This window comes from Schistocerca gregaria, chromosome 3, assembly GCF_023897955.1.
Source record: "Schistocerca gregaria isolate iqSchGreg1 chromosome 3, iqSchGreg1.2, whole genome shotgun sequence".
Classification (NCBI taxonomy): domain Eukaryota; kingdom Metazoa; phylum Arthropoda; class Insecta; order Orthoptera; family Acrididae; genus Schistocerca; species Schistocerca gregaria.
In genome coordinates, this window is record NC_064922.1 from 265,813,850 (window position 1) to 265,832,257 (window position 18,408).

Here is an 18,408-nt window from a genome sequence, read left to right on the forward strand (position 1 = left end):
CTTGAGCGGCAAGGGGACTTGCTGTTCCAACAGGATAATGCACGTCCGCATGTATCCCGTGCCACCCAACGTGCTCTAGAAGGTGTAAGTCAACTACCCTGGCCAGCAAGATCTCCGGATCTGTCCCCCATTGAGCATGTCTGGGACTGGACGAAGCGTCGTCTCACGCGGTCTGCACGTCCAGCACGAACGCTGGTCCAACTGAGGCGCCAGGTGGAAATGGCATGGCAAGCCGTTCCACAGGACTACATCCAGCATCTCTACGATCATCTCCATGGGAGAATAGCAGCCTGCATTGCTGCGAAAGGTGGATATACACTGTACTAGTGCCGACATTGTGCATGCTCTGTTGCCTGTGTCTATGTGCCTGTGGTTCTGTCAGTGTGATCATGTGATGTATCTGAACCCAGGAATGTGTCAATAAAGTTTCCCCTTCGTGGGACAATGAATTCACGGTGTTCTTATTTCAATTTCCAGGAGTGTATTTACTACAGACTATCGATGTCTGACGTCACTGTTGTAAAACTTTTAATTGGCCCACTAATATGATTGGCTAGTCATGACATAAGGGAAGATGGAAGGATAGAGGCTATTCGTGGATGTCCATGTGGTCAACGATTGGTAGCTGTCCGCCAATCAGCGTTCGGCTTCTGGTCGGCAAGCTTTCCTCCTGGTGTCCGCGGAAGTGGACTGACAGTTACTCTGGAGCTGTTTGTGCAGTTACGTCCGTGTCCCGTGCAGCTTCTGCCCCGCGACCGCTCGCGGCGAGTTGGACTGAGGTTGGCCGGCAGCCAGGATGCCGGGAGTTTGTAGCCATCTTCTCTGCTGATGTTGTCAGGCTGGTTAATAATTTCGATCGCCGCCTGTATTTTGCGTTCTTGCATCCACGATTCTTTAGCCAGTAGTCGGGCTTCCTGGAACCTGATAGGTTGTCCACGGTCACAGTGGTGTTCCGCTATCGCCCATTTATTGTGCTGTTGTAGTCGTACATAGCGTTCGTTTTCTGATGCTCGTAAGCTGACAGGTCTCCCTGTTTCTCCTATGTAGGTAGCTCTGCACTCACACCGTAGTTCGTAAACACCTGCAGTGTTAAGATTATTGACCACGTGCTTCGTGGAACCTATCATTTCGTGGATCCTAAGACTGCTTCGAAAAATCGATTTGAAACCTCGTCGGCGGAGGACGTTGCCTTGCCGTTCACTGACGCCAGTGGAAGCCTCTCTTCTTTGCCTTCTTCTCGTGTTCTGCTCCCTTTGGTTTTAGATACCTTTCTTATGATGTTGTCATCACAGCCGGTGGCACGAAACGTGTGTTTTACCCACTTTAATTCTTCTTCTTCGATGTTATTTTCATCGCTTATCCGGTAGGCTCGGGCAGTTATCGTATGCGGAAAAGAACACTTTTGAGCTGGATGGTGGTGGCTCTCCGCGTGCAGGTACCGACTAGTGTGCGTTGGTTTCCGGTACACTTTGTGTCCCAGTTTACCTTCGGCAGTTCTGCATAATTCCACATCCAGAAATGGCAAGGTACCATTGTTTTCAGTCTCATGTGTGAACTTTATATTTTTGTGCAGGCTACATGAAGTTCACACACTTGCCATATGTAAAAGGCGTCAGTGAACGGCTAGGCAACATCGCCGACGAGGTTACAAAGCAATTTTTCGAAGCAGTCACAGGATCCACGAAATTATAGGTTCCACGAAGGATATTAGTGGGCCAATTAAAAGTTTTACAACAGTGATGTCAGACATCGATAGCCTGTAGTAAATAAAAGCCCCTATCCCCATGCCAAACCAGTCGTGCCCTGGGGAAGGCCGTTGCGACTCGGCCGAAACATCGGTTTTAGTTTACTAATGTTGTTAGTTTTTAACAATGACGCGGCATAATACCCAGAAGAATTTTAATGACTAAGACACCGGTCGAGGAAGCCTACGTTCTCATAACATAGCTCTAATTCGACCTGACTGTGTAGCGTAACTGTCATTTAACTAGATTATAAGATTGGAAAGTAAAACAGAACTAGATCGAATCCGTGTGGCAACAACTTGCCTCATACCGTAATAGACTGAGGTGACAGAAGTCATGGGATAGCAGTATACACATATAAAGATGGTGAGGTTTCGTTTACATAAGGTGTAGAAGGGCACTGCATTAACGGGTCTGTCGTTTGTGCTCATGTGATTCATATGAAAATGTGTCAGGCGCGATTTTCGTCGCACTACCGGAATTAACAGACTTTGAGCGCGAAATCGTAATTGGAGCTAGACTCGTGGGACATTCCATTTCGTAATTATTTAGGGAATTCAATATCCCGACAACTACAGTGTCAAGAGTGTGCCGAGAATATAAAATTTCAGGCAGTACCTCTTGCCACTGGCCTTCACTTAACGACCAAGAACAGCGCCGTTTGGGTAGACTTGTCAGTGCTAACAGACAAGCAACACTACGCGAAATAACATCAGAAATAAATGTGGGACGTACGACGAAACTATCCGTTAGAAGAATGTGGCGGAATTTGGTGTTTATGGGCTATGGTAGCAGACGACCGACTTGAGTGCCTTTGTTAACAGCCACCCAGTTCACCTGACATGAATTCCCCTGAACGTTTATGGGACATAATCGAGGGTTCAGCTCCCATACCGGCAACATTCTCGCAGTTATGGGCGCCTATAGAGGCAACATGGCTCAATATCTCTGCCAGGGGCCCCCAATAGCTTGTTGGATCCACGCCACGTCGAGTTGCTGCACTGCACTGGGTAAAAGGTGGTGCGTAAAGTAAACTAGATTATACGTCAGTCTATACCAACAACAGTGCTCTAAAGCTTGACAGTGCAATGTAACGGAAAGTAAAATAGATTATAATACAAGAAGGTAAATTAGGAGGTCGAATCTGTATGCCACACTCTGACAGTTCGTCTTATACAGTAATAATCTAAGATGTAGTTTTCTGGTAATATCTCACTTCCACACAGGCGGATGTTGGGTGAGCCTCAGAAACTCAGCACGTTGACAGGTTAAGCACTATGCCACAGCGTATGCAGTTTACAGTTTTTAAGACACCTGGTGTACACGCATTAACATAACATTCTGGGATCAGGGAGATTCACGGCCACAAATAGAATCGCCATATCCAAAATAACTATTGACTTATTCGTTGCAAAGTCGGCAATAACAGTGAGAAGGCCATATGAAGAGAAGAAAATGAAATTAAAATCTACTTCTGGTCTGGATTCACGTTTATCACCACCATTATTGTACGTAAATTACTGCACTTAGAAAACAAATGAAAAATTTATGCTATTGCTAAAACGTTAAAAATGATTTTCTTGGATTACTTGGTAAGTTTACACTATTAATCTTTCCCACTATTTCGCACATACTTTCCGCGTCTGATTTACGAAATTCGTAACCTAACACCAAACCTTTCCGTGACAGGAATATGCATTTCATCTCATTCAAGAGAACAAATAAATCATGTATTACGACAAATTGCACCTGAAGATGAACCCACAGAGTCCGAAATGCATCGTGTACTGAATAAAACACGGAAAATTGTGCCTGAAGGCGTTTTTTAATTCATACCGCAAGTCACCGAAAGTTTCAGTCATTATGATACACCGGCATTTAGGCATTCAGTCGCAATCAAATGCCATTAGGTCTTATACAAAATTCACGAAACATATTCAGAGCACATTGATTTCCACGCACGCGATGCATAAATTATTGTTGGTTACGATTTCGTTAGGAAAGCTTCTAGTTTACAGCAACGCATATTTGTTGAGGGAGTGTGTGGGGAAATTACGCCAGAAATTCTACTATTCAAAGAGCGGTCGAAAGAGGTGTGTCACTGCCCATGCCTTTCAAATTAACTCCTTTTTCTTATGCTTTTATATCGGGCAATTTTAATTCTCAACCAGATTTCTAATGTTACCATCCTAACTGAAATACGTATTTATTAATTAACCCTGAAATTTTAATAGTTGTGCATTAAGTAGCGGCGAGATAGCCGACAGTCTAGTGTAAGTTGATTTGGGAGGTCTACATTAGTGTGGTACAAATACAACGTACCGTAGGAGGAATGGAAAACATTTATTGATATGACTGGAATTATCGTCCGAAGCAAAAGGCTACTGAACATGGGCTGTGAAATGCCTACCGTAAGAGCTATGAACACTCGTTCAGTGTGCGCGGGATTAGCCGAGCGGGCTAGGGTGCTGCAGTCATGGATTGTGCGGCTGGTCCCGGCGGAGGTTCGAGTCCTCCCTCGGGCATGGGTGTGTGTGTTCGTCCTTAGGATAATTTGGGTTAAGTAGTGTGTTAGCTTAGGGACTGATGACCTTACTAGTTGAGCCCCATAAGATTTAACACACATTTGAATTCGTTCAGTGAAAGGGATATGTTTCGCAGTAGCAGAGATCAACAACTGTTCTTTAGGCATGCGTTTTAGATCCCGTGCTTACTGGACATTATTTCTTTTTTTCAATCACACCACTTCTTCTCAAAACGTGGAAAGTAAAGAGATTTCAATAGAAGAGATCTTTTTCACTGTATCCCTTTTAGAGCCTTTGTTTACCAGACTTTCTTGCCATTAATGCCTAAATATTGCGCCTGGTACTCCCTGTGTATGCCATTCTCATTTTCTCAGCAGCTGCACCTAGCCATCTTCAGAGCTGGCAGCGCAGTTTTTAACTTTGACACTCGACAGGGTTCAGCCTATTTGAGACCTATTGCCACCTTAAATAGCATCTTCCAACAGATCTACTATAACAACAGAGGCAGAGTTCGTTTAGCTGTCAGACATCATTCCCTAAGTCATACGAGGGTGAGTCAAATGAAACCCTTAAATATTTTTTTAAGATGTTATTTATTGTGCAGAAGTGGTACAAAGCTATCTCACTTTTGAACACAATCCTCCCCACGCTCAGTGCAAGTCCTCCAGCGCTTACAAAGTGCATAAATTCCTTTAGAAAAAAATTCTTTTGGTAGCCCGCGCAACCACTCCATGCACCGCGTGGCGTACCTCTTCATCTGAAGGTCACTTCTTTCCTCCCATTGTGTCTTTGAGTGGTCCAGACATATGGAAACCACTTGGGGCAAGGTCTGGTGAGCATGGTGGATGAGGAAGACGCTCAAAATGCCGGTCTGTGATTGCTGTAACTGTTGTACGGGCAGTGTGGGGCCTTGCATTGTCATGTTGCAAAACGACACCTGCTGACAGCAATCCACGTCACTTTGATTTGATTGCAGGCCATAAATGATTTTTTAGGAGGTCTGTGTATGATGCACAGGTAACAGTGGTCCCTCTAGGCATGTAATCATCCAAAATGACCCCTTCTTCGTCCCTAAAGAGAGTCAGCATAACCTTTCCCACCGATGGTTCTCTTCGAAACTTCTTTGGTTTTGGTGATTAGGAATGGCGCCATTCCTTGCTCGCTCTCTTCGTTTCCGGTTGGTGGAAGTGAACCCAGGTTTCGTCCCCAGTAACGATTCTTGCGAGGAAGCCATCGCCTTCTCTTTGAAAGCGCCGAAGAACTTCTTCACAAGCATCGACACGCCGTTCTCTGATATCAGGAGTCAGCTGCCGCGGCACCGATCTTGCAGGCACTTTGTGAAACTGGAGCACATCATGCACAATGTGGTGTGCTGACCCATGACTAATCTGTAAACATGCTGCAGTGTCATTCAGTGTCACTCGGCCGTTTTCCTTCAGTATGGCTTCAACTGCTGCAATGTTCCGTGGAATCGCAACTCGTTGTGCCTGACCTGGACGATTAGCATCTTCCACTGAAGTCACACCATTTGCGAACTTCCTACTCCATTCGTAGACTTGCAGCTGTGACAAACATGCATCACCGTACTGAACCTTCATTCGCCGATGAATTTCAATAGGTTTTACGCCTTCACTACGCAAATACCGAATAACACTAGCTGTTCTTCTCTGGTGCAAGTCGAAAGTGGGACGGCCATCTTTATACTGATACTGTGACGGTATGTGTGCATCTGCACTATGCTGCCACCTCCAGGCCATTCTGCAATTCTCCAGGCCAACTTACAAGATAACGGTGCGAAATTTATATTTGTTATTAGAAATTTAAGGTTTTCATTTGAATCACCCCCGTATTTTATGGATTTCCACCATGCTATATTCTTGTTAGCATAGTCTACTGCCGTCAAATATTTTCTATTTCAAGAATAGCAAGTGAGAATAACGCGGAATGCCTTATGCAATCCGTGAGCTAACGGGAATGTAATGAAGCGTTAATTGGTTGTTAATGGACTCTGATCATTAGTTCTGTATGGTGCAGAATAATCACTAGCACTACATATGGAATTCTTACATGTTATCAAAGAATCCTGTACCTGAGACGTAGCAGAAGTTACATAAATGGGCATACCCCATAACTTAATGGTCGGGCGACAGTTCATGATAAGCATGAAACCCAAGCTCTAGCCTGGTACGGCACAAATTTTCAGTGTCATTTATAAGGTGGCAGAATAAATCGTCAGATTCGCACCTTACATGAGACCTTTACAAATCGCAATGAGAAGGTGGAGATGACACCTAAGGTAAATCGACGGATATGAGAACGTTTGCCTATCAATATATAATTAAAAAATGGATGACAGTCAATCGACGGTAGTTAACACACCATTCCTATACAGTGCACGTCTTTGAGTGGATGATAGAACAGGGAGCGCGAATCGAGTCACTTTTAGTTTTGAAAAGCCAGCTCCACAACGGCGTAGCGAAACCGCGCTGTGGGAGTTACACCAGAAGCCACTTAAAGGGGTGGCAGGAAGGAGGTTTGCGGAGTATGGATGTAGATGTAGATGTAGACCCTGGGCCAGGTGATTCAAGCTGGACGGCCGCCTGTAGCGAGGGCATTGGTACAAGAGCAGAGAAGAAGCTTTATAACACTGCGTTTCGAAATTCCAACGGAATACAAAGAAAAGCAAGTCATGCATTTTCGTCTAGCGAGTACGACACACAGAGAGATCAATGTACTTTAGGCATCTAGAATGGGCAAAAAACGTCCAATTGGTGGAAACGCACCAGGAAGAAGAAAACTACTGAAATTTCGACACAGTTTGATAGAAGGGACGTTGCGATTCGTAGTGTTTCTAAAATATAAGAGGAACGAGCCTATTGGTTGAAAAAAGCTATGACATGAAAAAAGAACGCAAGTGGAGGGAGGCAGTTCTGCCATGAGAGGACAAGAGAGAAATTTTGGTGGGACTCTTCTCTGAACTGGCATCAAGTGAAGAACAGAGCGCTTAACGCTCCGTACAGTGCAGAGAAGAAATTGGTGTGGACACTGCGTTCACAGTGGTTGCACTCCATCTAAAATTAGCTGTAGCAACGATTAGCTCCAACTGTGGAGAAACGAACCAGCCTAATTAGTTAATTGCTCTTGCGAGAACTGAGAGGGCACTATAATATGCACGCTGCTCCAACCATGCACGTGTATATCGCCACATAATAAGACTAGGGCTGAGTACATGTTTTCTCGCATGGCGAGAAACATCGGGAAAGCTTCTGCTGGAAAGTTCTGCAAAGGCCAGATTAGTTTTGTACGAATTTCAGTGGGACAGAGTGGTCTTGCAGACAGGAGCACGTCGCAGCTAATGGTAAATACCACGTGCAGAGGCGTAAACTTTCTTGGTTCACCGGCTTATGTCCACTGTAAACTCGACCGGCCTTTGGTAATCTTGCTCTCAAATTTGTCACTTGACTAACCATCCACCATAAACTTGATTGTCATCCTAAATAGTACCGAACTTTGAACCGGAATCGGACGATTTTCGTAGTACTGACCAACATCATAACGTATGTGTAGGACCAATTTGGTAAAGAGACATCCAGTTAAACTTTCATTTTATTGTGCTTAGGATTAATGTAAAGAAACATCCAATTAAACTTTAATATATTGTGCTTCAGATTAATGTTTTTAGGGAGTTAATAATCAACATTGTTGTATATATACTTATTTAACTTTTTGATGTTAGCAAGATGCGTTATCCTTTGCGCTGTTTTTATGTTGGCTAGTTGGAAACTGTGTGAAAAGCTGTTATTTGGTGAGAAATATTGCGACACTAAACTTGTCATTTCACCTCACACAATTGTTCTCAATTCAAGAATAAGCAAAATCAGACCCCACAACCTTACACATTGCTGCATCATACAACTGATGGTCGACCACATTCACAACTGTGAATGGACTTCATATAGTTTTGATTGAAGTTTACATAGTAAGAAGGGCAGAGTATCGGTGAGGTCGTAATCAACGATAAGTGCTGGTTTTCTCACTCGCAGCTGCTGCCGAGGCGACGACCTTTTGCACAGCTGCAGGGTCCAGCTGACTAACGTGACGTCAGACGCCATCACCCTTTCCCTGCCTACATTATTATTTTGACTGTGCACCCGCCCACCGAAAGTGAACACGCTTCAAGAATGTGCCCTCTGATTGTGTGGAGACAGAAAATGAGGACATGTAATCCTGCCTCGCTTCGGGGCTAGAAATAAAGTAGCCACATTAAGAAAAGATTGACAGGTGATTATAATGTTTATCCCCTTCAATTGAGCAAGTTGTCTAGTTACAAGAGTCCAAGTATTGAATGCTGCATTCTCTTTTCTCTGTGAGGTACTGGATGGATTAAATAAAAAGTTTCTAACACTGTGCGTCTTTCTTGATTTGTCTAAGGCGTTTGGTTGTGTTGATCACAAAATATTTCTCCAGAAGTTGGACCGTTATGGAATATGGGGAGTTGCTCACAGGTGATTCACCTCTCACTTTAACAACAGACAGCAAAGGGTCATTATCCACAATGTTGAGAATGGTTATGATGTGAGATCTGAGTGGGGCATGGTCAAATGGGGCGTGCCCCAGGTATCAGTGCTGGAAGCACTCCTGTCTCTTATTTATATAAATGATATGCTGTATAGTTTTACAGGTGATTCTAAAATATTTCTGTTCGCTGATGACACACGCTTGATAGTAAAGTTTAAAATAGTGCAGTTCAAGACACAAGTTTATGACTTTGCCGGATGGGTAGCCGAGCGGCTCTAGGCGCTTCAGTCTGGAACCGCACCACCGCTACGGTCACTGTTTCGAATGCTGCCTCGGGCACGGATGTGTGTGATGTCCTTAGGTTAGTTAGGTTTAAGTATTTCTAAGTTCTAGGGGACTCATGACCTCAGATGTTACGTCCCATAGTTCTCAGAGCCATATGAACCATTTTGTTTATGGCTTGTAGAAAATAAACTAACACTAAATCATATTCAGACTCAGTTTTTACAGTTTCTAACACTCAATTCAACAAAACCTGACATTTCAATTTCACAGAACAGGCATCTTACTAGTGAAACTAGACAATTCAAAATCTTAGGTGTTCAGCTAGATAATAAATTGTCGTCTAAACCCCAAGTTCAGGATCTCGTTCAAAGACTTAATGCTGCCATTTTTACTATCCGAACGGTATCTGAAGTAAGTGGTAGTTCGACACTAAAAGTAATCTACTTTGTTTATTTTCATTCGCTTATGGAATATAGTGTTACATTTTGGGGTAATTCTTCCCATTCTAAAAGGATGTTTTTGACTCAGAAACGGCTGGTTCGGGCAATAAGTGGTGTAGATTCGCGAACCTCTTGTCGACCCCTGATCATTACTCTGGGTATTCTGACATACGTATAGTCAATACGTATAGTCTCTCAATACGTATAGTCTTTACTGTCGTTTCTTCTTAACAATATCAGCTTATTCCCAAGAATTAGCAGCTTTTTACTGGGCAGAAACCAAATCTGCATTTGGATAGCTCTTTCTTGACTCTCTGGAGAAAGGCGTGCAGTATAATGCTGTACCCATTTTCACAAGCTACCACAAGAATTCAAAGATCTTAGTAGTAATCCACGAGCTTTCAGATCGAAGCTGAAGAGTTTCCTCATGGGTCACTCCTTCTGTTCTGTCGAGGAGATCCTTGGAAAGTTAAGCTGATTCCTGCGTTTATATTGCCGGTTGCGTTTACATAAAATTATGGTTTGCTTTTTTTGGGTTCACATTTTATTTTATCTGTTATTACTCCTATGCTGTAATTTCATGTATTGACAAAATCCAGGACCTTGGAGATTTGCTCCTCAATTTGGTCCTACGGAACTAGACGTGTAAAATAAAATAAAAATTTCGGTTCAGTGCTATTAGTTGTTGATTAATTCTTTAAAATAATCAAGATTACGACCAAAAGTAACGAACCGTTGCCCATTTAAACGTGGCTACTTCGTTGCCAATTTCCACCACTAGTTTAGTGCCAACCATAGACATCTACAGCGGTCCCTGCGCTGTCGAGAGAGTAGCTGGGCGTGTGATGAAACGTTAATCTTAACAGACGCATTGCGAAATAATCCGCTGTTCAACGTCGTCGAGACTGCCGCAACTCGAAAGATGGCACCGTCTGCATTCGGGACCTCACAGCCAAGCCAGGTAACTAAATCATAACATGCTAATTCTTGTCCTTCTTGGGTCTACCATTGCTCTTTCCAACAACTTCAAGTAATTCTGGCCATTTGCAAAGTAGAATTCAGTGAATTTAAGTTTCTTTCTTTCCATTTCATGAATTATCTACAGTCAGTAATGATGATTACAAGACTCATTACATTTCTTGCAGCATAGACAGGCCCTAACTTACATCTGTGAATATTCTTCTAGTAAATTATTCCCATAAATCAGTAGAATGCAATTCCTGTTTCTGTATTGGTATCTGGCAGAGTTTCATTGATTTTCAGTCCTTGATAACAGACAATATAACTGCATTTTTTTATATATCTAAACCGTAAAAGTACTATTGGTTCACCAAAGGTTATTAATCTCAATCAATACACAAAATGAAAAGTGGAAGTAGGTGCCAAGGAATAAATGGTGAAACTTCACACAATTTTCAGTAACACTCTTTATTCAAATTTGCTACAAGACTGAACGACATTTTTAAAAAAAAGACCACCAATCTTTTAACAAATAAGTCACAATTTACGATAGGAAAGGACTTTTAATTTATTAAATTATTATAAAAAATTTTACGCCAGTAAAAGACAAGTACAGGCGAGCAGTTTAACGTATACAACGCCACGCTGTATAATATTTCAACCTCATCTAAATTACAGGTGAATTTCACTCCATTCATTAAATGGCGCAGACTCTAACTTGTCTGCAACATATAAAGACAATCCTGTTTACAAAAGTTCTCAAAATAGAAAAACCAAAACACATGAGTCATGCAGGCGGGGGACACTTACAGTTAATAACATTAACATTTGCAAAATGTATAAAAAGCCAATTTTACTAATTTTTGCCAGTCAACTTACGGCAAACACACACACTCGCCAGGTAGGACTTACGAACTTTTACAACATTCTCATTTCAATGCAGCAATTTCTACACGTAATGAAATGGCAACTTTTGCATGTCAAGAAAACACACAACAGTTTTTGCTCAAGAGAAACAATATAAAAAAATCCACTACAGCGTACATTAACAACCTTGCTTGATTATAGCCAATTATACATAAACACAAATTTACGTAAGTTACGGCTTCCAGATGAGCAGAATTCGTTATGCAATTGGCTACTTCTTACCACGAGGCAAAAGGAATTTTTCTCCTTTCTGAGAGTACCTTTTACACGTGAGTCTAGTCATACTAGTTATGGCAAGCGAGAGAATGGATCAGGTCTTAGTGCCTTGCATTTTAAACAGTACAGTCATTGATGCCCTAGACTTCCACAGACATGGCAGAGGCTAACAATCGAATAAACCCGTAGGTCAGCTGGGAGGTAAAAGAAGCAATTCGAACCACAGATTTACTCTGACTCTCCCCTTTTCGTCCTCAAAAGGGGACAAACGGACCACCCTTTCTAATATTACCACCTTCCCGCGGTTGGGCAGACGAGAATGAATGGCGGGAAACACCCCATAATACGGCTGGTATAATTTACAAGAATAAGTTAATTGAATTCAATTAAACTTCATAAAATCCGTTAACAATCAATACTCAACTTCTGGTGCGTTACGACTCCCAGGACTGAACCAACGCAGGACATCCAAATGATCTGCCGAGCCGCCCGCTGCCAGCCGTTTCAACGGACGCAGGAAGGCACGCCGATTTTCAGAACCTCCTCGCCGGTCGACAGCATACGACCGAATTGCAGATTAGGCCCATTGCGGACCCACGCTCAGGAAGATTCCTTTCGTGACAAGCAGTTAACGCCCCATACCACGGAGCCGCTGCTCGCGTCGCTTACGCTGATGCCGCGTTCTGCGTGCTGTCTCTGTAGCACCGTCAGAAAAGTCGCTTCTTGATGCCCCGACTGCCAACTCTCGACAAGAGCCCATGCAGCCACTCACGCGAACAGCCCACTTTTCCCCTTTCCCGCTAGAGGGAGACACCGAAGCCTTCAATTGCGACAAAGGCGCCACCGCCAGAAAACGGAGGGCGACTGCTTCACGCTACGCGGTGCGGCGCGCTTTTCAAAGCTAACTTTACTATGGCTCAATGTCTACTAATTACATGCAGGTATCGTGTCGGACCGCCTTTCCCCGCGTAACGCAGCAACTCGACTAGGCATGGACTTCTTAAGTCTTTGGAAGCCCCCTGCAGAAATACTGGGCCAATCTGCCTCTGCAGTCGTCCAGAATTGCGAAAGAGTTGCCGGTAGAGGATTATGTGCTCGAACTGACCTCTCGATTAATCCGCTAAATGTTCGATGAGATTTGTGTCAGACGATCTGGGCGGCCAAACCATTCTCTCGAAATGTCCGGAATGTTCTTGAAACCAATCGCGAACAGCTGTGGCCAAGTAACGTGGTCAATCGTTGTGGGGTACATGAAGTCCACGAATGGCTGTAAACGGTCTGCAAGTGTCCAACCATAACCATTTCCAGTCAATGATTTGCTCAGTAGGACCAGAGAACCTAACCCATTATATGTAAATACAGCCCACACCATAACGTAGCCACCACCAGCTTGACAGCACCTTGTTGTCCCTTGGGTCCATGGCTTCGAGGGGTCTCCACTACACTCGAACCCTACCATCAGCTCTTACGTTCTGGAACTGGGACTCACCTTACCAGGCCACGGTTTCCCAGTGATCAGGAATCCAGCCGCTACGGCCACGAGCCCAGGAGAGGAGCTGCTGGCGATGTCATGCTGCTAGCAAAGGCACTCGCGTCGCTCGCCCGCTGCATAGCCCATTACCGCCAAATTTCGCCATACTGCCTTAAAGGATACGTTCGTCGTACTTCCCACATTGACTTACGCGATTATTTCACGCAATTTTGCTTGTCTTTTAACACTGACAACACCATTCTAACGCCGCTGATGTCCGTGGTGAGTGGTAACACCTGTAATCTAGTGTTCTAACCACACTCTTTGACACTGTGGATCTCTGAGTAGTAATTCGCTAACGATTCCCGAACTGGAATGTCCCATGCATCTACGTCCAACTACCATTACGCGTTCAAAGTCTGTAAGTTCCCATGGTGCATAATTAGGTCGAAAACATTTTCACATGTTTCACCTGAGTACAAATGACAGCTCCGTAGGTGCACTGTCCTTTTATACCTTTTCCACGCGATGCTACCGCCATTTGTATATGTGCATGTCGCTAGCCCAAGACTTTTGTCCTCTCACAGTATATAAACTCTTCTGTCTATATGCGTCCTTTCCTTCTGCAAGCACTTTTCCTTAGCTCCGATATTAGAAAAAAGCAGTTGTGGTGAATTTTTGTGTGAGACTGTGACGCGAAAGTGGCTGTATACTTGTATTGAATAGTGTCTGGCCCTGGCGGTGGGCGAGCGTCAACTGCACCAGACTTACGGGAAACCTATTTTACAGGCCTTCTCTTTGTGTCGAGCAAACACAAATAACTGTCTTTCTTTTTCACTTAATGGACTGTCCGCCCCCGGGAGGTGAATGGTCAGCGCGACGGATTGTCAATCTTCTGGGCCCGGGTTTGATTCCCGGCTGGGTCGGGGAATTTTCTCATCATCATCCTATCATCCTCATCGCCTGCAGGTAGCCGAAGTGGTGTGAAATTGAAAGACCGGTACCCACCGAACGGCCTGCCCGACGAGGGCCCTAGCCATACGATTAAATAAACTTAATAGACTTTTTGGATGAGAACTCGTCGTTCTACTACTGCCTGCTGTAGGGAGTTGTCAAGTGTACGTTACAGTAGAGAGAGAGAATCGGCTGCCGTATATGCAGAATACAGTGTCATTTCCTCACCCAAACGTGTGCTGTGGAGGTGGTGATGACCTTTATTATATGGTGAACTGTAAGTAAAACAGCCCTGGTTAAGAAAGCATTTTCTTAACGATAGTTACTGGGGCTGGAGAGAAGTTGTTGTCCTTTCTGACGTCGTCGACCACTGTGGGTGGCGTGTCGACGTCATCGGTTGTTCGCCGGGAACGGAGCGCGCGCTTATGACGGTCGACGGCTGTTGGCGTCAGTGTGGCCCGGTGGACCCCAGGAGAAATGGGCGCCCAGCAATGAACTTGTGACGTCACACTAAGCCGGCCACACTGGCGGTTCTAGGCGCTTCAATCTGGAAATGCGAGGCCGCTACGGTCGCAGGTTCTAATGCTGCCTCGGGCATAGATGTGTGTGATGTCCTTAGGTTAGTAAGGTTTAAGTAGTTCGAAGTTCTAGGTGACTGATGACCTTAGATGTTACGTCCCATAGTGGTCAGAGCCGTTTGAACCATTTGAAGGTGACACTAATCGTTTTTTCCGCCAGACTTCGCGAACTCTCGGCTGCATGCAGGGCCCACGGGGAATCAACATGTAGCTGGAAATGTACCCTCTAAATGTCTTAACTTTGTCGTGTGCTATTGTGAACTTGCAGGAGTTATTAAACTCGCCTGAAATAGTCACTCGCTCTCCGTGAGAGACGGTTGTTGGCGCTCATAAGACCTGTAGAGATACGGTGTCACCTTCTGTGACGAACGCTTTGGCCTGTGTTTCACGTGGGCCCCAGGTCGCAGACTTGGCCAACTACAAATTCTGGAATGAGTACTGGGAGACATCTTGTTTGTGACGTCAGCACAATAGTGGCCGATAGTAGATCTGCTACACTAAAAACTGGCTTATTTGTATATGTGATTCAGAAATTTCACGCTCCCTGGTGCACTGTTTTTAATTGCTAGTAAAGGGAAGATTCTACACTACCGGCCATTAAAATTGCTACACCACGAAGATGACGTGCTAAAGATGTGAAATTTAACCGACAGGAAGAAGATGCTGTGATATGCAAATGATTAGCTTTTCACAGCATTTACACAAGGTTGGCACTGGTGGCGACACCTACAACGTGCTGACATGAGGAAAGTTTCCAACCTATTTCTCATACACAAACAGCAGTTGACCATCGTTGCCTGGTGAAACGTTGTTGTGATGCCTCGTGTAAGGAGGAGAAATACCTACCATCACGTTTAGGACTTTGGTAAAGGTCGGATTGTAGCCTATCGCGATTGCTGCTCGCGTTGGTCTAGATCCAATGACTGTTAGCAGAATATGGAATCGGTGGGTTCAGGAGCGTAATACGGGACACCGTGCTAGGTCTCAACGCCCTCATACGACTAGAAGTCTAGATGGCAGGCACCTTATCCAAATGGTTGTAACGGATCGTGCAGCCACGTCTCGGTCCCTGAGTCAACAGATGGGGACGTTTGCAAGGCAACAACTATTTGCACGAACAGTTCGGCGACGTTTGCAGCAGCATGGACTATCAGCTCGGAGACCATAGCTGCAGTTACCCTTGACCCTGCATCACAGACGGGAGCGCCTACGATAGTGCACTCAACGACGAACCTGGGTGCACGAATGGCAAAACGCCATTTTTTCGGATGAATCCAGGTTCTGCTTACAGAATCATGATGGTCGCATCTGTGTTTGGCGACATCGCGGTGAACGCACATTGGAAGCGCGTATTCGTCATCACAATACTGGCGTATCACCCGGCGTGAGGTGTGGAGTGCTTATGGTTACACGTCTCGGTCACCTCTTGTTCGCATTGACGGCACTTTGAATAGTGGACGTTACATTTCAAATGTGTTACGACCCATGGCTCTACCCTTCATTCGATCCCTGCGAAACCCTACATTTCAGCAGGATAATGCACGACCGCATGTTGCAGGTCCTGTACGGGACTTTCTGGATAAAGAAAATGATCGACTGCTGCCGTGGCCAGCACATTCTCCAGATCTCTCACCAATTGAAAACGTCTGGTCAATGGTGGGCGAGCAACTGGCACGTCACAATACGCCAGTCACTACTCTTGATGACTTGTTGTATCGTGTTGAAGCTGATTGGGCAGCTGTATCTGTACACGCCATCCAAGCTCTGTTTGACTCAATGCCCAGGCGTATCAAGACCGTTATTACGGACAGAGGTGGTTGTTCTGGGTACTGATTTCTCAGGATCTATGCACCAAAATTGCGTGAAAATGTGATCACATGTCAGTTCTAGTATAAAAAAATTTGCCCAATGAATACCCGTTTATCATCTGCATTTCTTCTTGGTGTAGCAATTTTCATGGCCAGTAGTGTATTAATTGTACGATTGTGGCCAAAAAGGAATGCACCGCATTTTTTTATCAGTTGAAAACTGTGCTAGAATTGCGAAACGGTACGTATGTATTATTTGAAGTGTCCTGAGTGAGCGCGCCAAGTCTCCCTCATTTCCGATAGATAGCGTAGCTGCAGGACAGATTCCAAATGGCGTCTGTAGGTGATGTGCGTTGCAACCAATATGCTGTCATTGAATTTCTCACTGCAGAGAAAGAAACTGTGGAGAATATTCACAAACGCTTGGGTGAAGTCTATGGAGCACCTGCAGTTGACGAAAGTACAGTCAGTCGCTGGGCACGGAAGGTGAGGTCATCAAAATGTGGTACGGCGGAGCTCCACGATATGCAGCGGCCGGGGAGATCATACGCAGCTGTCACACCTGACATGTTGCAGCGAGCTGATGTGTCATTTGCGAGGACAGACGGATTACGACTCGGCAGTTGGCGCTGCATGTGTCAATCAGCAAAGGATTCACACAGTGAAGCACTGGCTTCGCCACCAGCACAAGGATTGGTACTGACAGGGCATACACGCCCTCGTTTTGCGCTGGAGCTAGGCCATAGAAGAGGATGGAGATTACGTGGAAAAATAGTTTGTGTAATCAAACACCACACTTTCGTGTGTGTAACTCTCATTACGTTCAGGAAAGAGCAGTGGAAGAAAAAACCTTCTAGGCAACCCTCGTAAGTATTTGTTGTCTCTCAGACTATGTTTCAATATTATGTAATGAGTTCTTATATGAATTAACCAAATACGTAAAGATACTTTCAGAAATTGATTATATTTTTGTCGTAATAAATATACTGAACGCCTTTTTTCGCATAATAAAAATGTCGAGGTACTTCATTGTGGCGAAAGGATTATACATTACAAAGTGAAATAGTCAGTGCATTTTCTTTACTCAGTGATGAAAAATTAAGTAAATAGTGGATGAGAAACATTTCCTCAAACATCTCATAGTTAAAGAAGACTATAATATGTATAAAGCATTTTAGTGAATAGTGCATAATAAAGGTGCAACGGTTTATAGTTGATACAAAAGTGAAGACATTTGTAAAGACTAATTCACTTGACTCCTTCCTATGATACAGTCTCCACTGCTTTCCCACTATGTAAGTGTAGGTCATATGTGGCTTAAATTAGAAATAGTATTTGGGGAACCACGCTGCTGCTAAGGTCGCAAGTTCGAATCCTACCTCGGACATGGATGTGTGTGATGTCGTTAGGTTAGTTAGGTTTAAGTAGTTCTAAGTATAGGGGACTGATGACCTCAGATGTTAAGTATCATAGTGCTTAGAGCCACTTGAACCATTTTTTAACACTGTCGTAGAAGCAACGGAAAAAGTATCCGAAATTTAAAAGAACACAAAATCTCTAAGCTTGGCGACGTTGTACTGAAGCTCTGAAGTTACCGTTGACTTCAATGTGCGATGATTTTAATAGGTTCCTCAACGAAACTGTGTCTCTAGATCTGACAGATAATCGTCAGAGATTCTCGTCAACAGATACAATCCATATCTTCACTGAGGGTAACCAACTGTAGTATTACCGATAACAGCATGACTAAATCGGTGTTATTAAAACCAGTTTTCCGAGATTCCTTAGCCGAAGCATACGAAGTAGATATTCTGGAATTCCAGTCGAAAGCAACTGCTGAATTGTGTACCTTAGAAGTTCAATTGGCTCTGAGCACTATGGGACTTAACATCTTAGGTCATCAGTCCCCTAGAACTTAGAACTACTTAAACTTAACTAACCGAAAGACATCACACACATCCATGCCCGAGGCAGGATTCGA